The sequence below is a fragment of the Choloepus didactylus genome, chromosome 9, assembly GCF_015220235.1.
Source record: "Choloepus didactylus isolate mChoDid1 chromosome 9, mChoDid1.pri, whole genome shotgun sequence".
NCBI lineage: Eukaryota > Metazoa > Chordata > Mammalia > Pilosa > Megalonychidae > Choloepus > Choloepus didactylus.
In genome coordinates this window covers 56,456,071-56,478,222 of record NC_051315.1, presented here as the reverse complement: position 1 = coordinate 56,478,222, position 22,152 = coordinate 56,456,071, and the positions used below count along the sequence as shown (strand labels likewise).

The window sequence follows — 22,152 nt, the reverse complement described above, 5'->3', positions numbered from 1 at the left end:
GGGCTTGTCAATCTTGTTGATCTTCTCAAAGAACCAACTTTTGGTGATATTTATCCTTTCTATTGTTTTTTTGTTCTCTATGTCATTTATTTCTGCTTTAATCCTTGTTATTTCTTTTCTTCTACTTGGTTTAGGATTGGTTTGCTGTTCATTTTCTAGCTTCTTCAGTTGATCCATTAGTTCTTTGATTTTGGCTCTTTCTTCCTTTTTAATATATGCGTTTAGTGCTATAAATTTCCCCCTTAGCACTGCTTTTGCTGCATCCCATAGGTTTTGGTATGTTGTGTTCTCATTTTCATTCGTCTCTATATATTTAGCAATTTCTCTTGCTATTTCTTCTTTAACCCACTGATTGTTTAGGAGTGTGTTGTTTAACCTCCAGGTATTTGTGAATTTCTAAGTCTCTGATGGTTATTGACTTCTAATTGTATTCCATTGTGGTCAGAGAATGTGCTTTGAATAATTTCAATCTTTTTAAATTTATTGAGGCTTGTTTTATGTCCCAGCATATGATCTATTCTGGAGAAAGTTCCGTGAGCACTAGAAAAGTATGTGTATCCTGGTGATTTGGGATGTAATGTCCTGTAGATGTCTGTTAAATCTAATTCATTTATCAGATTGTTTAGGTTTTCAATTTCCTTATTGGTCTTCTGTCTGGTTGATCTATCTATAGGAGAGAGTGATGTGTTGAAGTCTCCCACAATTATTGTGGAAACATCAATTGCTTCCTTTAGTTTTGCCAATGTTTCTCTCATGTATTTTGTGGCACCTTGATTGGGTGCATAGACATTTACGATTGTTATTTCTTCTTGCTGAATTGCCCCTTTTATTAGTATGTAGTGGCCTTCTTTGTCTCTCAAAACATCCCTGCATTTGAAGTCTATTTTATCTGAGATTAATATTGCTACACCTGCTTTCTTTTGGCTGTAGCTTGCATGAAATATTTTTTTCCATCCTTTCACTTTCAATTTCTTTGTGTCCCTGTGTCTAAGATGAGTCTCTTGTATGCAACATATTGATGGTTCATTTTTTTTGATCCATTCTGCGAATCTATATCTTTTAATTGGGGAGTTTAATCCATTTACATTCAACGTTAAAACCGTGAAGGCATTTCTTGAATCGGCCATCTTATCCTTTGGATTATGTTTGCCATATTTTTCCCTCTCTCTATTAATATCCTTTATTGTACCCATACCGAATCTCTTTAGTACTGAACCTTTCTCCAAGTCTCTCTGTCCTGTCTTTGTTTCTCTGTCTGTAGGGCTCCCTTTAGTATCTCCAGTAGGGCAGGTCTCTTATTAGCAAATTCTCTCAGCATTTCTTTGTCTGTGAAAAATTTAAGCTCTCCCTCAAATTTGAAGGAGAGCTTTGCTGGATAAAGTATTCTTGGCTGGAAATTCCTCTCTCTCAGAATTTTAAATATATCGTGCCATTGCCTTCTCGCCTCCATGGTGGCTGCTGAGTAGTCACTACTTAGTCTTATGCTGTTTCCTTTGTATGTGGTGAATTGCTTTTCTCTTGCTGCTTTCAGAACTTGCTCCTTCTCTTCTATGTTTGACAGTGTGATCAGTATATGTCTCGGAGTGGGTTTTTTTGGATTTATTCTATTTGGAGTTCGCTGAGCATTTATGATTTGTGTATTTATGTTGTTTAGAAGATTTGGGAAGTTTTCCCCAACAATTTCTTTGAATACTCTTCCTAGACCTTTACCCTTTTCTTCCCCTTCTGGGACACCAATGAGTCTTATGTTCGGACGTTTCATATTATCTATCATATCCCTGAGGTCCATTTCGAGTTTTTCAATTTTTTTCCCCATTCTTTCTTTTATGCTTTCATTTTCCATTCTGTCATCTTCCAGGTCACTGATTCGTTGTTCAACTTCCTCTAGTCTTGTACTATGAGTGTCCAGAATCTTTTTAATTTGGTCAACAGTTTCTTTAATTTCCATAAGATCATCCATTTTTTTATTTAGTCTTGCAATGTCTTCTTTATGCTCTTCTAGGGTCTTCTTGATTTCCTTCATATCCCGTACTAGGGTCTCATTGTTCATCTTTAGTTCTTTGAGTAGCTGCTCTAGGTGTGTCTCTTCTGGTCTTTTGATTTGGGTGCTTGGGCTTGGGTTATCCATATCGTCTGGTTTTTTCATATGCTTTATAATTTTCTGTTGTTTTTGGCCTCGTGGCATTTGCTGTCCTTGATAGGGGTCTTTTAGGGTTTGTAGACCAGTTGAAGTCCTTATCTCTAATTTATCAGATCTACAGCTTCGTGGAGTACACTTTCTCTAACTAACCAGCAGGTGGCGTCCACGAGCCACCTGTTCTCCACAAGCCAGATCTCCCCTGCTTAGCCTTTTTGGTGAGTGGGGGAGTGAGTCTTGTGGGGCCCAATTGGTGTCCCAAGCTTGCGTGTGTAGTTGGTGTTGCCTGCCCTGTATGTGGGGCGTGTTTCTGGGCAGTCGGGGAGGGGGGGTGGCCCCTAACAATCAAATCTCCCTGATGATCCTAGAGTTTTAAAGCTACTGCAATAGTCTAATCCTTCAGTTCAGTCCTGCCACAGTTTGTCTCTGCCACTGACCCACAAGTCTTTGGTATTGGCGTATGGCTCCTGAGACTTGCAAGTGGGCCCCTCTTCCAGGCTGTGCACCCCGGGTCCTCTGTTGAGGGATGACTGTGCTATGTCACAGGTGAGTGCCGTCCCCCCAGGGCAGTTCTGGGCTGCTGGGCTGTGTTGGGAGGCTCCCAGTCTGCTCAAATGATGGCTGAATGGGGCTCTGTTAATTCACACTGCTCCCCCTTCCCAGCTCTGGGACATTCAGCTGAGGTTGCAGGGAAGGCTAATGTCCACGCCCAGTTTTGTGGTGTGTGCCTGTTATTTGAAGCACTTCCGTCACACTGGGTTGTCTGGGGCAGCTCTGGGCTATGGGGCTGGCGATGGGCAGGAGTGTTTCCTGTCCACCAGGATGGTGGCTGTGAGCGGACACCCCCCTTTTCTTGGGAAGTTGTGTTGTTTAGTGAATTTTCTCAGCCACTGGATTATTGCCTTTTGTCTCAGAGCTCTCTTAGTTCTGCTCTTGACTTGACGTGCCCAAATTTCAATTCTTTGAAGCTTTCTGTATTGAGCTTCTTAGAGTAATTGTTTTAGAAAAAGCAAAAAGGATTTAAAAAAAAAAAAAAAAAAAAAAAAAAAAAAAAAAATGGCCCTCCTCAGAGATCTAATGGGTTATTGAAATGCTAATAGACAAAGCAACCAGGGCCATTAAGGAAAGGTGCCCTGGGCAGAGAGATCAGCCTTGCTTCGGGATTTGCATATGCGCCTCAAGGCCTGATCTCCGCCCTTCCCCTTTCTGTGTTCACCAGAACTCCAAAAATCCTCTGCTTTTACTTTGGAGCTTCTCGTGTTGTTTTCCTTCTATGCCCGTCTCCTCTCTGCTGGGCTGGCTGCTCTCAGAGTCTCTGGTGTCTGGCCTCAGTCTATCTATGGTTGGAGTTTGAATCAGTAGAATGAGTTTCCGATGAGAGCAGCCACTGCAATTCTCCCTTCTCCTTCCTGGAGCTGACAGCCCCTCCTCCCCCGGGACTGAGCCTGGCAGGGAGGGGCGCGGGTCCCCTGGCCGCAAAAACTTACAGATTTCGCTGATCTCAGCAGTTCCACGTTTTCATGAGTGTTGTATGAAGTATGCCCAAAGACAGATTGCTCTGTGGTGTCCAGTCCACGCAGTTCCTGGCTTTTTACCTACTTTCCTGGAGGAGTAACTAAAACATACAGCTCACCAGTCTGCCATCTTGCCCCGCCTCTCCCCTATTGTTTTTTAATTCCACCTTTATCTTATTCTATATTTTTTATATTCACCAAGGTCTGTTACTGGACTTTCTTCTATTCCATTGACTTTTTTCTTCTTGTGGCAGAACAACATTCTTTTAATAACGTATTATTTTCCTTTAATAATTATTTGGCAACTGCTCTACTACCATTATTTTTAAGTCCATGGCATTAGTCTTGTTCAAGTGCTTTACAATCATGCCCCTTAATTTTTAATAATTCTCCATTTCTTTACCGAATGGAGTCCTGGTCTGAGAGTGAAGCCCTTCAGGCTTCCATGGTCTTGCCCTGCCTTTCCTTTCCAGACTGAACTTCAACTTGTTTACTTCATCCATTCTAACTTCCACTCAAAGAAACTTGACAATTGCAATGTAAGCCACAGAAGAACACATACCCATGTACCTTTCGAGTTCTGCTACCTGGAATAATCTTCTTCCTCATCCAAATCCAACCCATACTTTCAAGGCCAAGTAAAAATGGTTATTTTTTCTATTTTTCTATTATGCCACACGCTAGTTATATTACGGATATTTATTTGCATTAATAACTTCCTATGTTAAAAAATAAAGTCTTGATACATTCCAAGTCTTATTAACCTCCCATAAATCCTAGTACTCGCATATTTGAATTCCAGAGTGTATGTGATGCCTGTCATCCTTCATAGTATGTGGTGTTACCCTGTTTTCTCACCTCATCCCACAAAGTTTAACTGAAAGTTTACTTTATCTGCTCAGTAACTGCCCTACCTAACACTTTTCCCTAAGAATTTCTGGGATTCACTTCTTTATTTACTACAAGTCCTATTTCTAGGGTGTCAATCCATGGGCTAGAAAACCCTATGTTCTAAATCATCTTTCAGAGGCAGTCTTTCTTTTTCATAGTCCTATTTTTTCTTCAAAGTCATCCATTCACCCATTTAAATAGGTGTTAAATATCTTCTCTATACACTGCACTGGATTACACGCCATTGATACAAAGATGGAAAACAAAACAAAACAAAAACAGAAAGACTCTAGACTCTAAGAATAGCAGTTTCGTCCCAAAGTGGCCTCTATGAGACCAGCAGGAGCAGTATGGCCTGCGTGCTATGAGCTGCTCTTGGTGTACTGAGGGGAGACAATATTAATTTGGTTAACAGTGTCAGGAAAACTTCACAGAGGGATGGTGCTTGAACCAAGATTTGAACTGTAGGAAAGGATGGAATTGGCACCTGTGTCCCTAAGATGACTTACTCCCTATGAGGTAAAGTCTAGTTTTTTTTTTTTCTTACTGCATTATTTTTTCCCACTTGGATTTAAAGTGCATTCTTGTGAGGGGGGCTGATGAGTTCGCCAACTGAACGCTTCATGGTCAAGTATAGTGAGTTTATACTGCCATGCTCTACCATAGCGAATCACGAGATTTTATTCCATATCTTTTCTCCTTTGTTCCTAGTCATATTTCTTGTGCCTGACATTGTTTGAAGCATTTTTGCATGTTAGCAATATCAAGAAAAGGTGCTTTGAAGATGTTTTTCAGATTTTAATAGGCTTAGCACAAATCTATTGTTTTCAGAAAATTTTCATTGTCTCCACCACAAGTAGGAAAACTAGTCCTTTCTTTTTTTCTTCCCTTTTACTTCCATTTTAAAAAAATTGAAATGATTTTTTTAATACTTAATGTATTCACATGGTTCAAAATTTAGAAGGTGTAAAGTATATTCAGTGAAAATTTTCCCTCTCATTTCTGTCATTTAGTCATCTCCCCTCCCTACCAAAGGCATCCAGTGTAAACAGCTCATTGTGTAATCTTCTTGATATATTCTTTGCATATATGGATAGATTCATCTGTATTTACGGATAGATCCATCTTTTTACTTATGTTTATGTAACTTACATCATATCACCCACACACTGATCTGCACCTTGCAGATCACTTAATATATTTTGGAGATCTATATATATATCAGTACATATAGAAATATATAGTCATTCTTTTTTATGGTTGAATGTAATATGCTGCATAGATATAATTTAATCAATTAATCACCTATTGATGGAAATTGAAGGAAGCTACTCCTTTCTGACAAGCCATTTTCTTTTTATTTTTTCTATATCACTAGTATAAGAAAAAAGAGGCATCTGTATGTAGCAAATAGTCCTATAATTCACCTTCCCATGGAAACCAGTCACCATGAAAACAGAAAAAAAGCAGTACCTTAAATTTGAGATGATTTATTTTGTGATCCTGAAAACTGGCTGGTGCTTATTTTTTATGTTTGAAGTATAATTGCAAACAATATCTAATCTGGAGTTACTTATAGCTAATACTAGGATATAGACTCTAGGCAAGAATTGTATCAATTTCAATTCAGTGTTCTGCACAGTCTCAGGAAATGATTATCACTAAATAAATAAGGCCAGCTAAATAACGGTAGAGACTCAATCTATGGGTTTGACATAGAATTAAGAAACTTCATTGTGATTCTAGCCTAGCTCCTTCATGATTGGTAGCAATTAATCTGCTATGGAATTGTACCCACTGCATATTAACCCACCATATTAATCCTGGTGATGATACAGCAGTTCTGTTGCTTGTCAGTTATTGCTAAGTCTCTGCTCTCTTTCATCAAACCCACAACATGCATTTACTGAGCACTGTATATGGGCAAACCACCTTGACTGAAGGATATAAAGACAAGTCAGAAAAATCAATTTTAAACATAAAAAAAGATAGAATATAAGACAATATCTCTTCTCTGCTGTGTAAATGGAAACTATGAACTTAAAGCTAACAAAGTACACTTGCAAATTTAACACAGTGAAGGCAACCACAATTTCATAACTGTTAGCAAGAGGATGGACATCCAAGAATATGGAATGGCATTAGAGAGTCTGTATGATATTTTAAATTAGTATTCAGAGAAAAGCACTGAGAAGTGATTTAGTCAGTGATGACAACATGAAGAATGAGTAGGGTTTAGAAAAAGAGGAGTTGTGTGGGCATTTCAGATGGTGAGAAATTGCTGGAAGTGAGATAACTTATACATTAGGGGAAGAGTCAATGAACTAGCTTGGCCAAAGCAGAGGATTGCTGTTGGGAAGCAGTGGATGATGATGCCGGGAATGTAGGTTGGAGATCATAATCACTATAAAAACTTTTTAGTGCCAAACTGCTATATTTTGATGTTATCTCATAAAATGTGTCAGCTGTTGGAGGTGTTATAGGATCTAACATGGTGAAAACGTAACAGTAAATTTTTTTAGTTTTTGCAAATTTTAGGGAACCAGCCTGGTCAGTAGTCAAATGGGAGAGAGGTCTTGTGGCAGCCACGATGCTCTTGATCAGCTTCCCTGAATCCTTCACAAATAATCACACAAAAATACCCATCAGGTCTAATCACTGCTCAACTATAAACTTTTGTAATAGATTAGTTAGTCCATGAAATTGAGTAGGAAGAGGGATTGTGAAGAGAAAATTTAAGTAGTTTTAGTGTGTAGTGTGTCAACTGCCCTAACTTAAAAAGTATCATGAAAACGTCTATATGTTATAAAGCAGGAATTAAAATGCTATACAAATACACTTGTGGTCTTGCAGTTTTGTCCAGTTTTGTCCAGAAAAATCCCGATGAATATATCCCTAGTTCATTCTGGCTGTTCCCCTTACCTTCACCTGCCTTTTTCCTGGGATTCCTGATCCCTCTACGTTAAATCACTGTGTTATATCCACTGATATCACCCTGTTTTTCCTTTACAGCATTTTTCATAATTCTAACTACAGAAAAATTAGTGAAGTACCTTGTTTCATGTGTATCTTCTCTACTAAAATGTAAGCCTTCAACATCTTGTCCAGTGCTTACTACAAAGCTGAATGAATGAACCACCTGAAGTCGTTTATCTTTAGATTTTGTTGTTACAGAAAAAAATGGAATGTAGAAGAGATGTAAGATAAATTCATTTCACTAGCACACTAAAAACTTCAAACTTCTTAACACTATAAGGGTTTAGAGCAGAAATAAGACTCTAGGGGCTTGTCATGAATACCATATGTAACTCATTCACGTACTTGAATCAAACTCAACACTACTTTAAAGGCTTAATGCCAAGAAATAAACAGGTGCTTCAAGGTAAAGTCCAGGTATTTAATTACAGCAAGAGCAGCCCAGTGGTGCATCAGTCTCATTGACATTCTTTTTGCTGCTGAAGATGTGTGAATTAACATTTCTGAGAACTGTCTCTAGGCGCAAACTGTTTCAAAATTTGGAAAAGAGCAAATTGATATCATATTTACATTTCAACTAAAAGGCAAATATAAATTCCTTCATAATATTTAAAACTTTTGTTTTTTAATAAAATGGATTGGTGTATTTTATCTTGGTTTGTTGCTGTGTTTTGTTTGAATTTCAAGCAAAATTCAGAAAACATTTTTTAATATATTAAAACCTTAAGTGGAAGAAAATTAAAACTTGAGATCTGAAAACTAAAAATAGGAATGGGACATCTTGAGTATTGATATTGCTAAATCATTATACTATTAATTAGTAGTATAGAGTGATATTAAATAATATAAATATTTTTGAATTATGATTCAATAAAGATTTTCTATTTGGGTTTACTTATAATTTAATAGACGTCATCAGAAGAACAAACTGGCTGCAACATAATAATCAATCAAGAGTTCAAAATATCCAGTTTCAGGAGTTTTCCATTTTTGTAAATCAAAAGCCCATTTCCATTTATTTCCACCATACAATACCTTACAAAAGTTAATTAAATGAATAATTTTATGATAACTGCACATTAATTTATTAAAATATACCATGAATTTGTTTCTCTCATCAGATTCTTAAATGTCAATTTTAAAAGTACATCCTATTGTTCTACTCTAGGAGTTTAGCAGCAAACCAGTGAAGTAATCTGTTATTTAATTTATAGTTAATGGTCTAACTATCCTAGATGGTATGATAACCTTGCTGCAATAAAATACTGTGGTTCTAACTGATATTAAAGAGCCTATAATTACCTGATTGGGATCAATCTCTTCCTATAAGTCCTATCTTCCTATCTTTATCAAAAGATTTTTTTATTCTCATCCCAGGAGTAAGTTAAAATCAGCAAGTTAATTGAAAGTCCCAAGAACATTTGGACAGTGATATTAATTTTTAAATCTATGTACTAGCAATGTATTCAAGAACTATTAATGCTTATAAAAATGTAGCTATGGTCAAATACTCTTGCCTTAGTAACAAGCACAATATGAGCACTTTTTTCTCCTCCCAAGTGAACTTCTGTCTGGGGTTCTGGTGTGGTAGAGTCCAGGATGCCTGCAGCTACTTACGGTAGGAAGCGTGTGACTGGAACATCAGATGTATCCCAACCAAGAAAAGAGTGCCAGCTCTGATCCCACCACTCACAGAACAAACACAGGGGAGAGAATTTGCTCCAGATGTCAGCTCATTGGTACCCCAAGGGAATTTTCCTAATTAGTTATCATTTAAAGTGGTGAAATAAAACTGGGCATATTTAAGCTATAAAGTTATAAAGAATTATTCTTGCCTTCTCTCTGTGCAACTGACGACTTGGTAAATAGACCCATCATGTTCTCAATCCTTAAATTAAGATTGACAGAGGCTGAGAACACTCTGCAAAACTGCATTTTCTATCCTGAGAGTTCTTACAGGCTTTTAGCGGGAACTATTAAATTGTTCCTGTGAGACTATTATGACACTAAGTGGATGTCTTTCTCAGAAAAATTCAGATGCAAGAAGGTAATATGATGTTTCCAAAGCAACAAAAGCCATTGCGAGTGCCAGACGATAAACCTGAAAGATAATCAAGTATCTCCCTCTGCTTGGAACTCTACCCTTCCCTCTGAGCTAAGTCTCTGTGTGTCTCTGTCTCTTTGTCTCTTTTATGTGCACACTCCCAAGCAAACACACACTATTTTTCTAGTAGCAGAGGGGAGAGTTTCCAGATCATATCTAAAGGGTTGATCTGACTGGATAATCAAGCTCATTGAACTCTGGTGGTTCCAGGTTCCAGCCCAGCTATGGGGCTCTCACTTGGCTGGTATATTTCCTCCATTCAAAGTGCTACTTTGTGTGAGGAAGGGAAAACATAATATCATCTCTTATGGTAGAGCTCTGAGATTCTCTGATAAAATGTTATTTTCTCTCTTACTCTGTTTCTATAAAGCATATTTCTTATTTATTTTGAAATACTGAATGGGAAACCCATGTATATGTCTGTGCTTACAAAAATTAAGAATTCTAATATTGATAAAATTAAGAAACTAACTGAAATAAAAACCTTTAAAAAAAAAAAAAAACCTTTATGTCTAAGTAACCAAGCATAGGGTTTCCAGATACATAGTCAAATATAGTAGTTCAACTCTCTTCCTCTTAAAAAAAAATGCCAATTTTTCTTCAGTAAGGAGTTCTTTGTACTGCACAATTCTTGAGTCTCATAACACTAAACATACTAGATTATTATCTTACTACCCTGACTGACGTCTTCCCCCTTCCAAGAAATATAACCAATAGTGCTACCTTTAAAAAAAATCGTTTCTGGGCCAATGCCTTCAGGGGAAAAAAAGGTGATTTTTTATTTTTTTTAAATCACAGAATATAAAACCTAGATCTTATTTTAAAATTTCCTTATTTGAAACATAATGATGGGAGTAATAAACAGTAAATAGTAAGAGCAACATGTAACCAGTGCAATTAAAGTTGTTCATTTGCTAACAAATTTAGCCAAATTAATTGTGAAGCTGAGAAAGAGGCAAGTTAATTAAAAGCAACAAGGATCTCATCATGTTGCAATAATATAAAGTGGAAGCAAAAAATAAAAATAAAGTACAACCACTAAGTCAAAAATGACCTATAAAATATCTGATCTTACATACACATTGAGTAGGCTATTTTGGAATTATTTTAAATGCAGATACCACCCTCCTTTCATTGTTTAAAATGCCAATAACTCTTGAGAGAAGTGACACATTGATTTAAATTCAAAAGTGATAAAGACTGATAGTAGATCCTTTTCTGAGAGCAGGTTTTAATAGGGGCAAGATGATAAGAATCCGAAAAGAAGAGGAAAGAAGAAAATAAGGGGTAAGGGATTAAATGTAAATATGAATTTGATCTCCTTCAGAACATCCCTTACAACAAATCCTGAAATTCCAAATAACTCCCACCATTTCTCACATCATCTTTAACACAATTTCCCAATTTCTTTCCCACAATAACAAACTCTTTTTTTCTTTTTATGAAGTTTTTCCATTGTCTAAATGTCTAATACCCCACTTCTTCAAAAGCACTTTTCCTGGTAGAATCTTTATATAACACAGAAAGATATTTTTTAAAAATGATTTTAGGTCATAGCAGAGAGAGCAGAAATCTAAACTGACTGTAACAATTTCATAAATCCCAGACTTCCATACACATTTTTATTAAATTTCTGACAGTGTATTGAGTCAGTAGCTATTGCTATGTTTTAATTCTTACAAAAAATATCCACTAAGGGAGTTATCGAGGAGTCATCAAATATTGATCATAAGTGTGTATGTCTGCTGTCTTTTTGAAACCAGAAAACCACCATGTCCTATAAAAAGACTTGATGCATTAATAAAATACAAGCTTTGGTGATGACCTGAGAGCACTATACTTCAGGCTGGAGAATTTCTGCAAATTGAGCAATACTCCAACGTCACTCCACCAAAGCATGTGGAGACCTCGATTCTTCAAGATGTCAATACTATGCCTTGTTATGAAGTTAGAGCAGATGGGAAGAGCAAAGGGGAAGCAGAATTTGCATACATCTTCAGTTTGAAGATTAACACGTTTAATTTTCATCTTTCAAACGTGTCAACACTTTTTTTATCATAGGCAGATTTCAAAACAGTGTTAAAACATCTTTAAATGGACAGTCGAAAACGATTATACTTCTTGTCCAGCATATTACTAATTCTTAACAGCAGATTTTTGTGCCTAGTATAGGAAACACGATCTACTGGGGACTTGGTAATCCTGTACTGTCAATCAACTCAAACTGCTGTCTTTAGTGCCATTAGTGGCCGTCTCCCTAACTCCTGTGTTCCTTCTCCCACTCCACCATTTTTTTTGCTTCCCCAGTCTTTATTCCCCATAATATTTTTGCTGCATTTGGGACTTCGGATCATCCCTTTTTTAGGCAAGCTATCATATACAGCTGCAGGGATGGGCACTATCCTGGTTTTCCTCTCCCTTCTCCAATCTCCTTCAGCAGTTAGGATTTCTTTTACTGACTTTAATGATTGGCTTAGGCCATGGCTGATTCCACACTCTTCTTTCTATTTACTTTGTCCTTTAGAAAAGTAATCCAATCAGGCCCAATACAGAACTATGAGGGAGGCATGTTCTTTCCAGCAGCAAAATTCTCCGTATTTCAGTAGCTGCTGATTGGTATAATTGAGCATCTTGCCGAGATAGATTTTAAATTAAAAATGCAGAACATCCAGGGTCTTTGCTTTACCTTTTCCTTCTACCTGGAATGCTCTTTCCTCAAGGCACTGGCTCCATTCCTCACCCTCTTCAAGTCTCTGTGCTCAGCTCTCCCCTTCTCAGGGAGACCCCCACTCTGACCCCTCTAGTATTGCAACTTGCTGCCCATCCCCCCACATTCTTGATCCTGCTTACTCTGTTTAATTTTTATTTTCTAGAACATTTACAACTTCTAACACATTATATACATTATTAATTAGGTTTATCATTTATTGCTGCTTTTGTTTGTTTTCTCCTGATAGAAAATATACTGTATTTTGATCACTAATGTCACAATGGCTTAGAATAGTGACGGGCACTTAGTAGGGGCCAATCAATGTTGTTCTAATTGAGTTGAAAAAGTTCCCTTTATTAACCACAACTTTCTTTTCCTTTTCATTGCCAGCAACCTAGTCCAGTTTCCTCTCATGGTAATTAGCTAACTAGCATGCTAATTACATTTCCTGCTCCCCCCTCTTTAATCCTTCTTTACTGTTGGCTGATTTTCTTCTTCAAATCCGAAATTTATCTTCTCATTATCCTTCTCAGAAACCTTCACTATAAGGCCAAGTCAAAGTTCGTTTTTTCTGGGAGTGGAGGCCCTGCTCAATATGATCACCAACCCCATCCAGCCTCACTTCTGCCCTCTCCTCAGCTGACTTTTGTCACACTGGTTTTTCCTTTATTTATTACAGAAATATTTGTGGACCCCCTAAATCCTAAATCCTAAATGGGATAACAATAATTTTCTGTCAGTTTGGGCAATATGAACTAGAGGAAACTTAAACAACAGCATTTGTATTAGAGAAATTGAGTCTACAGAAGAAAGGTACTCTGCAAACTTATTCACATACACATGGTTCCCATCACTGACATGTCTCTCATTTCCACATTTCATGTTTTGGAGAAGCAAACCATACCTAGTTTAATGGTTCAAGTTCAACTTACTCTAGGATTGATTCCCAGCCCTTTAAAAGCTGTAACTCCTCTTAATGAACATTAATAATAAAACTTTTGTCCTCCTACAAATATTCTGATCTGCCTTTCTTCATCTTCCTTCTCACCTTAAAAAACTCTGATTTGTAGACTAGATCTGCCTTCCCATCCCCAAATTTTGAAGAACCTCTCCTCTCAGAAATCACCCTTTGCCCCAAAGCCAGGTTCCAATTTATTTGGAAAAGTCTCGGAAGGAACTTGGGCCTCTAGGGAAGGAGTAAGAGAACCTGCATAATGGATTGGTGAGCAAGGTGGCATCCAAAAATAAAGCCAGTCTTTTACTGCCATCTGTAAATGTTTCAAGGTCTCACTTTTCCACATCTTCCAATCTAAACAGAATGAAGGTTATTAAAATAATGATGACGCTTTGGGTTCTGCTGCACCTCTAACTCTGTAACCACCGCTTATGAGGTTTTTGTTCTAGAAGGCGCTTCCAAATAGTCCTCCTCATGTTACTCTCCCACTTCTCTGAACTTCTACCTTGTTTACTATTTTTTCCACATTAAATATTCTAGCATGTGATACTTTTTGTCTTGTCTTATTATTAAGTCATATATAGGATCATTGCAGAATAGCTTTGAATCTTGGAGAAGTAAGCTCCATAAACAATCCTAACAATCAGCCAGATGTGTCACTGCTTTAGAGTATTTATCATGAAATTCAGTAAGCAGTGAAATCTCAAAACACCTGTGATTTGAAAATTATTTACTTTTAACTATTAAAAAATCATGACTTATAGAAAATAGCTTAATGTAAATAGAAGTCAATGAGTTTGGAGAATTGTGGATCATTTTTATTTGCTCCTTTGAAATTTTTTGCATTTCCAGCATTTTTATTTATAATGAACACTTATTTTCTTTAATCAGAAAATGTCATTCAATAAATGTTCTTAGGAAAAAAAAATCATGACTAAGGCTTGTGATTCTGCGTTATTACTGATTCACTTCATCTAGGTTTTAGATTCTAAGATGTCTTTTTTTTTGCATAGAATTACCATATAAAAGCTAATTTTTATATTTTTATATTTTTTATTTTATTTATTATTTTATTATTTTATAATTTTAATTATAATTAAAAAACACCTGGAATTTCCCCACATGCATACACATACTTTATGTGGTAACAACCATGTCAAACATATAATTTTTGATTCTTATTTTTTTGACATGATATTATGTTAGATACCTCCTATATGTTATAATTCTCTAAAACAATGAAAATAATATTCCATTTGGTTGGAATTTTCATTTTTCCCTATAATTGTAATTATCACAAACAGAAAACTTTTTAATAATTCACTGAATACAGATGTAATTGCTTTATATTTTACAATGTTATATTTCAAAAATATTTAGAAAATATTTACTCTATTTATAAAATCTACATTTCATTCTTTTTTTTAAACTTCCTTGTCTCGGATTCAATTTTTGTGCCTTTCTCTTCAATTAGTTTGATTTACTGCTTTCAGACTTAGACTCATGGACAATCCACCATCAACCATACCACCATAAAGGCAATGAGAGTTACTCAATTTTGTTGGCATATGCACTTAGCTCTTATATTTGGATCTGATCTCCTTATCAACCCAGTCTCAGGTGTATTTTCTAACATTAACCACATTTCAGGGAGGAAAACTATAAAATGGTACAGATCAGTGTCTCTAAAACTACAGTCCATAGATCACTGTAATAGAATTATCTGGAGTGCTTGTTAAAAGTGAAGACTCATGGACCCCTCAAATTAATCAGAAATTTAGGTGTGGGACTCAGGATAATGAATTTTTCATTTTTAGAAACAAACAGAATCTTTCATTTACTCTGCATATTTTCATTTCAGTGGAGTATTATTAGAAAAGAGCCTTTGCCTATTACAATGGTTTTCTCTAATAGAGAACAGTAGGTGTGCACAAACATGCACACAAACACACACATCTCTCACAAAACCAAGTTACCATAGTGGGTGTTGCCAAAGAAAAGCTCAGATACTTTATCAATGTTATCACCAAGTAAATACTGGAGATTTTTCTATTGGCTAAGAATCCAGAGTCTTCTGGACAGTCATGATCTTTTTTGGTAATTAATTATATTTAAGACCTAAGACACACAGGTTGTAAAGTCAAAACCAAACAATGCAACAAAAATTTGAAAATAACAAGAACAAAAACCCTGGTAAGATAAGACTACTTCTAAAATTTTGACTAAAGGGTATTTTGTGCCAGGCTTTCATGATAATACCACTGGGCATCCCAATCATCACCTCTTATTCCTGACCCTAGGACGATATTGGAATTAGGCACAGAGGATATATCAGAGAGTGTCTAGGCCTCATTAGCCTGAAGCCTACCATTCTTCAACATTCAGTCTCGGTTTAGTCACAACACAAATGTGTTGAACCCTTAATTATTTTTTAAATTGTGATAAAATATATGTAACACACAATTTCCCCTTTCAACCATTTCAGTGGTATTAATTACATTCACAAAGTTGTGCTTAATCAGGACTTATACCAACTAGACCATGTGTTGAAATGGGACCTAAAACTATACAACTACCTCAGATCATGGGTTAGTCTTGTGTAAACTTCCTCAGATCTCTAGGGCAACAAGGACATCCTAGTAGAATTGTGTTGTTCTCCTGGAGCCTCTAGAAGAGGGCCTTCTTTATCACTGTGCTGAGAGAGACGAAGCAGGAACATATTCTAAGCTCACGTTTCCTGACACAAAATCAGACACTGTCAATCTTTAGGTAAAATTTCCATCATGTGAAGATTTAGGACCCAAAGTATCATTTGTTTTCTCTAAGAAAAACTCCTCTAAACCCAAACAACAATCTTAGAAATGCTTTAAAAAAAAGCAGCAGACACTGTAGGGCTCTCAAAAAGAAAAGCTTCTACTGCTCCCCCAAACAGGGAATGGTTTATAGATATACTAATATTCCATCTCTTCAGCTCTGTTTGTGGGATCAGCCTCCTCAGGGTATCATAGGAAAATTATTTTTTTCTATGTGCACCGTGACAAGTAAAAGGCTGAGAAGCATCTTGCCAAAAAATCTCTGCTAACAATGATTCTACTTCAAAATGGCCAGTTTGGTGTTTTACAATTCCACTATTTCTACATACCATTATACTCCAAGCACATTATCTTTGCCAACACACTTCACATAAATGGTGTAAAGCATGAAACAAAGCTCTAAACAAGTTCAGACTGCACTCATATTTCATATAATATTGCCTATTTTTCCATCACAGTTTCAATAATTTTCAAAGACTGTAAAACCAAAAAAAAAAAAAAAAAAAGGAATTGATTCTTACCCTATTATGAAAATTTCTGTATTCTTCTCAGAGGAAAGCATCCATGTCTTTACACAATCCTCACACTCCTGGACTGAGCAGCTCTTGAAGTGTCTCTAATGGGTCTAAGGGGAAAGAAAAATATTTAAGTAACTTTCTTGGAGGACTTATGCTAACATTAGCACTGTTTCAAGTTGGGCAGATTGTCTTTTCACCATTTCATAAAGGTTTCACCTCTCTTGCATCCAACTATCTTTCAAAACACAATCAGAAAAAAATAATCAGGATTTAGAGAGTAATTTATTTCAAGGAGGATTTTCTTCCTTTACATATTTTATCATCTCCCCTTATCCAAATATTTGAAAGAATGACATCTTTGCCTGCTATAAAATCATATTAACCATATTCCACAATTATTTTCTTACTTTCCCAAACCACAAATTTATTCCTTGGTCTCATTAATAATAGCATGTGTTTTTAGAAGATACATACAATATTGTTAGGTTTATACAACTCTGTTTATGGCTTCCCTAAAACTGTTTTATTGCTTTAGTTTGCTATGAGATAAACTAGAATATTTTGGTTCCTAATCTCCTATACCTAATTATTTTCTGACCTAAAAATCCCTACCAGAGACCTAAGTACCCCATCAAGTCTATAATAATGCTGACCTGAGCCAATGAAAAAAGTGTGCTCCGCTGGCATGTTCTATAAGATAGCCTTCCATCAACACAAAGTTTCAGGGATTCTTTTCTGGAACTAGCAAAGAATATAAGCTGGCTTTGGCAGTCGATCATGGACTGCTTTAATTCGATGAATCCATTTTTCACAGGCTTTACTTGCCAAGCTCTTTCCACTGCCTAAGTTTTCTTTGCAAACCTCCTTTGCAATTTTACCCAAACACCACTCTCTATGCCCAAAGAGTTACATGTTACCAAAAATACATTTTAAAGAGGCTTTCAATAGAAATATCTAATTTTGGAATTCTTATTTAACCTCTATAACCCATTATACACACCCATTATCCACAGAAATGTGTTTAGAATGAAGGAAACCAATGGATAAAATTCAGAGAAGTCAGGAAGCCCAGGCTGTATTACCACCTCTATAATCTGCTCAATTTGATCTCCTCGGTTTGTCAAAAGATCTGCCTACAGAGGCTCAAAGTACAACAAGGTAAGTTTGATGGTAATTCTGAACTCCACTTTTAAGAATTTTATTCTGGATGTCTTTGGAATTCTTAAGAGCAAACATTTGCAGATTGGGGAATGTGGGGCCAATAAATCCTTCAAGGATCATACAAAAGATTTATAGTTTTGCTGATCTTCATTATTAATATTGTTTTTTTCAGCATTGGTAATTTTGTAACTCCCATTAATCTAATTAAATATCTATGGTAACAACATGGCTAGTTCTAAAAACCATAAAGTTGAGTGGAAGAAGCCAGGCACAAAAAGTATACACTGTATGATTACATTTATATAAAGTTCTAGAACAGACAAAAATAAGCTATGATAATAGTCAGAATAGTGTTTATGAAGGGTTAACTGGAAAGTAACACAAAGAAACTTTCTGGAATAATGGAAAAATTCTGTATCTTGATTGAGATGGTGGTTACATGGGTGATACATTTGACAAAACTCATGGAGTTATGTCCTTAAAATTTGTACATTTTATTGTAATTAAATTATACCTCAGTAAACAAATAAGCAAATAAACAAACAATGGGACTCACAGAGACCTCTCAGTTTTTAATGACTTTAAATCAGGGAATCTTTAAGAAGGAATCTTTATCTCCTTTCAAATTTCAAATAATAGCTAGCGTAAACCAATTCTTTACCCATTCTTTCATCAACTCAACAAAGATTTATCAAGCACAAATATATCCAGAATTAGCACAATGGCACTATGCTAGGTGCTAGAGAAAATAGTGGTTAGCAGAATAGGACAAAGCTCCTACTCTTATGGTGCTTAGTGTCTGCTGAAGGGAAATAGACAATTAAAATGGGTGAAAAAAATAAGAGTTATGATAGTGTTGAGAGAAGACTCAGCTTTTAACCAAGAGCTTGCATCAAAACAGAATGAACCAATTCATATTAAACTCTAAACAATTCTGAGCTGAAAATGTTGGTATAACCAAGTCATTAAAAGCTCATGGGGGTGGATGTTCTTTTTTACTTTTATTTTGTATTCTTATCTGTACTTTTTCTGGTATAAGGAAAATGTTCAAAAAATAGTTTGGAGTGATGACTGCACAACTATATGATGGTACTATGAATAGCTGATTGTACACCATGGATGATTGTATGATATGTGAATATATCTCAATAAAATTGAATTTTAAAAAAAAGCTGATAGACCAAAGGAAACCAAATAATGTTTTTTTTTTTAATTAAACCAAACATATATTTTCTAAGTCCGCTGAATGAGAACCTCTAAACATTTTTCAAGCCAAACTTCATTTGGCCTTTGAAGTCCTTTTTTTTAAAAAAAACAAAATTCAGGTTTTAGACACACACACACACACACACACACACACACACACACACACACACACACACACACACACACAGAGCTGTCAATGAGGAAAACATGGTATTAAATGACCCTCTTTCCTATGAGGAAAGCCCAACTGGGAAGACAGGTGTATCTACTTCTGGTGACTGCTGCAAATGAGGGATCTCCAGGCTCTCCCAACAACAAGAATTATGCATACTCATTATAAATCGGAGCTTGAGACAGGTGCAGTATTTGATATACAAACAAAGCATAACCATGGATAACCAGCATTCCAATATGAAATGCTTTCAGGTAAATACATCCCCTCATTAATCCCCCAGCCTCATCATGCCACACACTTTTAAATGAAGTCCTTCTGTGGGCAATCCAATTTTTAAAGTACATGCAAAATTTCCACAAACTAACTGGGTATCAAAACCTCCCTCTTTCTTTTTGAATTTCAGACCTATTTCTCAAAAATTCTTTTAAAAAAGGAGGAGCCATTTACAAGAGTAAAAAGATGAAAGAGTATTATTAAAACGGAAAAAACAAACAAAATATGTAAACCATATAATTAAATTACTGAATTTCCATGCCTTCTAAGGAGGTTTATCATATAGTTTATTTTCTAAAACTGTTTAGAAGAAAAAAAACATGATATTTTAAAGGATGCCATAAGAAGAAACATGCTAGAAAAAAACGGGAAGCTCAAAAATTAGCTTTGGAATGAGAAGCTAACTTAAACCAAGTCCATAATGGATAATGAATGCATCTGTATTTAATCAACCAACCAACCACACTGTTACTCTCTTACTAGACTCTATTGACTTTCCCAGTCTCTGACCAGAGACTTAAGGCTTGGGTTCCATTTGCGAGACAGACAGTGGCCACTTAAACTTTAAAGCAGCTAGGACTCTAGGTGACTGTCTTAAACATGGGAGCCATAACACATATCCCCAGAAAATATTGTCAGATTGCAATAAGAACTGTAGAATGACATTTAAATTACTTTCTCTGGTCAGTGGCAAATTCAAAATAAATACTCTTGCTAATTAAGAATTACAGTTCCTGTTCTGCATAGGTTTAACATATGTAACATTTAAGAAATTTACTTATTTTTACCAAGTAATAGTCTCTTTAAAAGTCCATGTTTTATTTTTATTCTACAACAGGTAGTTGATGATTAAGATAGTTAATACATTGCAACATTTTTCTAGCATTTTAACGTAATTTTTCCTCCCACTCATTCAATCTCTACCCTCCCAATCATACTTTAGATATTGGTGTTTTCTTTCTTTTCTGTCCATGTATATCAGCTCTTGGTGTTTATAGTTCCTTGGTCATTCTTTGATATTTCCTTGTGATATATCTGGCATGTTAAGAAATGCTTTAAGGGAAAACATGGTTTTGAATTTGTGAGATTTGAAGCAAACATAAATAATGGCACTTCAGATTTTCTCAATCCTAACACATCAGCATTGTACACAAAAAATTGTGGTGCAAAATTCTGGATGATTTCTAGTGGTTTATGTATTATCTCAGCTCTCTTCCCCTCTAACTCCCAAACATGTCTCATCTTGAAATTCATTAGGCAGGCTTGTATCCAATTGTAAGAATCCCCTTCCATATGTACTTAGAGCAAATCTTAAGCATCTCCAGACTTGATGGATCTATTAAACAATAAAATCTACACAAAAGCACTTAAACAGTTTGCAAGAGGAAATAAAAGCTCTGGAATGAGTGACTTGGGACCGTGGAATTTTTCAGAGGTTCAATTTCAGGGATTAACTTTACTGCATATGCACAGTTTAGTTAAATTCAACAGCATACATTTAAGTTCTAATATTTATCAGTCATTGTGCAAGGTACAAGGGACACATAATAAAAAAAAAAAAAAACAACAAAAACAAAAAACAAAAAAAAACATGGGCCTTCCTCTAGAGTAATTTATACTTTAGCCAATAAAGATGAGACAAACACATAAAAAGATAATCTAATGCCATACAGTAAGACCTATGGCAAATGCATATTTAAGGGCAATGACGAAATGTAGGCTAGATATTCAATTTCCCAGATGAGGCAGGAAGACTAGGAAGTGTTCCATAAATGTTTATTAAACATCTCAACTTTGGAAGAACGAGATACTATCCTGATTATTAGTTGCAAGTCCCATGAAATGCTTACACACTTGTTTTTTTCCCGTTTTTCATTCAATAATCTTTTCTCTAATATTTTCCACATGGCTTGTTTAGGAAGAATTTTGTCAAGCATAAAATATAGACTATAGAGTCATTGTGATATTTAACGAGGTGTTACATGTAGCATACTTAGTGCAGTACCTTATATGTAGTAATTGCCTCAAAACAAGAAAGGCCACCTACTGCTATTGAAATTTTGGCTTATTATTATAATTATTTGCCTACCCTTAGGCAAAATGTTCATGTGTAGAAGAGCTGAGATAGTTACAACAGTTCTTCCCATAGAAGGAGAAACCCTCCTCATCCAGATAGGTGCCTTGGTACTGATATCTGAGGGGAGAGCCACATCTTCCCCTGGGACTGCAGGCTCACATGGGGCATCTATATGAGTTAGGGTTCAGTTCCCAAGAGAGCTGGGTGAGCTGCAGAAGGCTTTATTCTCCAAAATAGAAACAGAGGTCTTCAGGGTCTGTGGGGATCCATGGATAGGTTCTATGGAGACTGCATCATCTTCTTACATATACTGGATGAACAAATTGTGAAAGACTGAAAGAAACTAAAAGATGACTGAGGGTCTTCAATAGAAAAGGAGGCATTATCAAGCACACCCTTCTGGGTTATCTGATTCCATGAGGGTGGAGTAGGGCAGCTCTGAGCAATTTTAAAACTCTGAAAATTGTAGGTAAATACAGCAATTAAATGGATACTTATCCAAAGACATGAAGATTCTATCTGGGGAAGGACAAATGATTTCTCTCCCCACACCTTTTGGAGAGAAAGCCAGTTTTGCTTCTATTTGTAAATTCATTTCCCACATTCCTGATTCAAACATATCTGTGTGGCACTTTGAATTCT

The 22,152-nt window shown here is 35.9% G+C and overlaps 1 protein-coding gene across 6 annotated transcripts in view; it reads right to left on the bottom strand.

The window, feature by feature from the left end:
* B3GALT1 (beta-1,3-galactosyltransferase 1) overlaps positions 1-22,152 on the bottom strand; it is a 603,572-nt gene that overhangs the window by 393,997 nt on the left and 187,423 nt on the right. For all 6 annotated transcript variants that reach the window (XM_037850145.1, XM_037850141.1, XM_037850142.1 and 3 more), the window contains exon 2: positions 16,622-16,725. The gene's annotated coding sequence lies outside the window, so the exon portion shown is untranslated. The remainder of the gene's footprint in view (positions 1-16,621; positions 16,726-22,152) is intronic.